Source organism: Tupaia chinensis, unplaced genomic scaffold (genome assembly GCF_000334495.1).
Source record: "Tupaia chinensis unplaced genomic scaffold, TupChi_1.0 Scaffold000574_1, whole genome shotgun sequence".
Classification (NCBI taxonomy): domain Eukaryota; kingdom Metazoa; phylum Chordata; class Mammalia; order Scandentia; family Tupaiidae; genus Tupaia; species Tupaia belangeri.
In genome coordinates, this window is record NW_006160088.1 from 2,227,589 (window position 1) to 2,231,235 (window position 3,647).

A 3,647-nucleotide genomic window follows, 5' to 3' on the forward strand; every position below is an offset into this window, starting at 1 on the left:
CCTGGTCCAGGCTCCTGACAGCTCCACACACTCCACACTTCTGCCTCCCTTGAGTTATAAGTAGGAAAACTAGGTTCCAGAGGGAAGGCCTGACTCCCCCACAGTGAATGAGCTGTGGCTAAAACAGTGTCTTTTACCCCTCACCCAACCTCTTCTCTTAGCCTTGAAACAACACCTTCCTCCATTGGCTTGCTCTAGCAGGTTCTGTGCTGGGTGCTTTACACCCACCATGTCATGCAATTTTTTTTTTTAATTTAAATTTTTTTCTTTTTTTTTTATTTCATTTTCTTCCATACATTCAATCACATTATTATTTGTCTTACAACACAACCCTTAGGGATGAATATAATTTCCATTTTACACACAAGAAAGGCTGTGGTCTCAGAGAGGTCAGGCAATCTGCCCATGGTCGAAAAGCAAGAAACAAATAAATATTTCACCTCACTTCTGTCTCATCCCAGAATTAATTCTCCTTTCTGCTTTCTCTCTCAGAAAAATTAAACTGGGAGGGAACTAGCAGATGGAATAATGGTTACATCACTGAATTCCCACATAGTTGACCATGGTTTGAGTCCCGGACCCGGCGGTTTAAAATTCACACCAGTTGCAAGTGTGTTTGTACCCCAAATCCCAAGAGGAGAATGGAGAAGAAATTCAGCATGGCCATTCCCCCAGGGGAGTGGTTTCTCACTTTCTGTCTCTGTCTCTAGTGAGCACACATGCCCTATAGTAAAAATCTCTTAAAAAAAAAAACCAAAAAAACAACTAACTAAATAAAGTTAAATAAAATAATTCTTTAAAAACAAAAAGGAATTATTTTAACTTTACTTATTTATTTAAATTTGACCAGAGAGGGACAGAGCAAGAGTGAGAGAGAGAGAGGGAAAATGAGTGCATGTGCCCTTTAGTAAAAATCTTAACCAAAAAAAAAAAAAAGAGGAAAATTGGAGCTATATAGAAATAGGAAAACTAGGTTCCAGAGGGAAGGCCTGACTCCCCCACAGTGAATGAGCTGTGGCTAAAACAGTGTCTTTTACCCCTCACCCAACCTCTTCTCTTAGCCTTGAAACAACACCTTCCTCCATTGGCTTGCTCTAGCAGGTTCTGTGCTGGGTGCTTTACACCCACCATGTCATGCAATTTTTTTTTTTAATTTAAATTTTTTTCTTTTTTTTTTATTTCATTTTCTTCCATACATTCAATCACATTATTATTTGTCTTACAACACAACCCTTAGGGATGAATATAATTTCCATTTTACACACAAGAAAGGCTGTGGTCTCAGAGAGGTCAGGCAATCTGCCCATGGTCGAAAAGCAAGAAACAAATAAATATTTCACCTCACTTCTGTCTCATCCCAGAATTAATTCTCCTTTCTGCTTTCTCTCTCAGAAAAATTAAACTGGGAGGGAACTAGCAGATGGAATAATGGTTACATCACTGAATTCCCACATAGTTGACCATGGTTTGAGTCCCGGACCCGGCGGTTTAAAATTCACACCAGTTGCAAGTGTGTTTGTACCCCAAATCCCAAGAGGAGAATGGAGAAGAAATTCAGCATGGCCATTCCCCCAGGGGAGTGGTTTCTCACTTTCTGTCTCTGTCTCTAGTGAGCACACATGCCCTATAGTAAAAATCTCTTAAAAAAAAAAAAAAAAAAGTAAACTGGGAGGACAGAAGGAAAGAACAGCTCCAGCAATATTTAAGGGCCAACTGGAAGTGAAAGCAATGAATTTACATTGTGCACATTTATTAATGTATTTGTTCAGCCCCACCAACAGGGCCCAACTTTTCTATTAGGTTTAGTTAGTTAGTTAGTTAGTTAGTTTTAGTTAAAACTAAGCGTATTTTCCAATCAGTGAAGTGAGGCCGGCATTAGTAAGTAGTCATGCCTAACTTCAGACTTTTAAGGCTGCGTTATTTAAAAAAAAAAAAAAATTCACATACACACTGCATGCACACATACACGCACAGACCCAAAGTCTGTTTTACTCTTCTCTTTTTTTAACATGGATTGTAAGGTTTCAAGGTCCCTCTTCAGTATGTACCATAAAACACAGATAAATTTATACAAAGTCTGAAACAAAATAATCCTGAAATTTCTCACCAGAAAGTTTTCAAGGTAGGTTCTGGCATCGGGTTGACCCTGAGTCACAGAAAAGTCAATTAACTGTGATCGCCATACTGGATCGATTATTCTGGGACATCTATGACAGGACTTCAGCCCTGCAGCCTGACAAGGGATGCACATCAAATGCAGCAGCCTTTTCTGAGGGAGAAACTCAGAGGGTGGGAGGACTATCTAGCACCACCTCACCCGGGACAGCACGCCTGACCTGCAGGGAGATAGCTCCCGCCCCGTCCTCAGCTGGGAGACAGGATTCCACCATTTAAAAATATCTTGCTCCTTATAACTTCATAACTGTGTAAGTGAAATTTATTTTTAAATGCAATTCAATACTAAAATTAAAATAGCAACTTATATTTTTTTTCAAGGGGAGGGAGGATATATCTATTAGAAAAATAATTCATACAAGAGTAGAAGACAAAAAGCTTTCCTAGTCCTACCACCCAGAGAGAATTATCATTAACATGAATAGTACATTTTATTCCAGACATGTTCAGCCTAATATATAATTATAATCATTGGACACCATCAAAATTGCTGCACTAATTTTGAAAAAGCACAGTTGATTTTTTTTCCCCCTCTAATTATATAAAACTAATAGAAACCCTTAGAGAAACTTCAGGGTAAGTAACCAGGCTAGTATACAGAAGAAAACACAAATGCCCTATTGCCTACTCCTCAGCAAGAAATCCTCTGAACGGAAATCCCAGGCTTGATCCGCTCCTCTCTCCAGTCCTGGGTCTTCAGCTCCAGGACCCCGCTGCCCTGTGTCTGGCCCTGGGACAAGGGGGCTGTCATTACATCAGCGTGCTCCAAACGCCTCTGTCCAAGCCCCGGGCTGCACACCTTCCCAACAGCCGTTCATCTTCTTGGCTACTTTATGTCAAAATATTCATATTTGTTTTTTATTTATTAGCTAATGTCCTTTGCCAGCTACCCTGCGTCACTTCCCATTCTAAATATTATGGTCCTAATTACAGCAGATGATTAGGGAATGACCAAACGGGGAGGGCAGACCCTGATCACACTCAGGAGGCCCAGCCTCTCTCTTACAAAATGGGACTCTTTTTTTTTTTTTTTTAACACCATCCAATGATGTCACCCGTTTGCGGTTTCTCTGGGACTTTATTAAAATGTTTGTGACGGAGCCAATGTAAACCATCCTAAATCCAACACAGAGCTGAAAGGACTGATTTTAGGGAATGTGAAGATATGGATCATTGGGCCTGTCGAAGCCCCATCTTGAGCCAATTATTGGTGTCATCTTGAGCCAATTTAATCAATCCAAGAGGGATTGGGGGGTGGAAGGGGGCGCAGGCGGGGGCTGCGAGCGTTGGTCAAACATGCTGGCTCAAATGCTTGTGTCGTGAAAGCTAAAAGCTACGGAGCCCCGGCTCTCTGGGTTTCGGTGGCTGCTCTGGCATTTGCTTCCTTCCAGGGTGCCCTTTGGGTGCCAGTTTCAACGCCGTGATTGGGTTTGCCATCACCAGGTAGTGCTGATGTAGCCTGGAAAAATCAA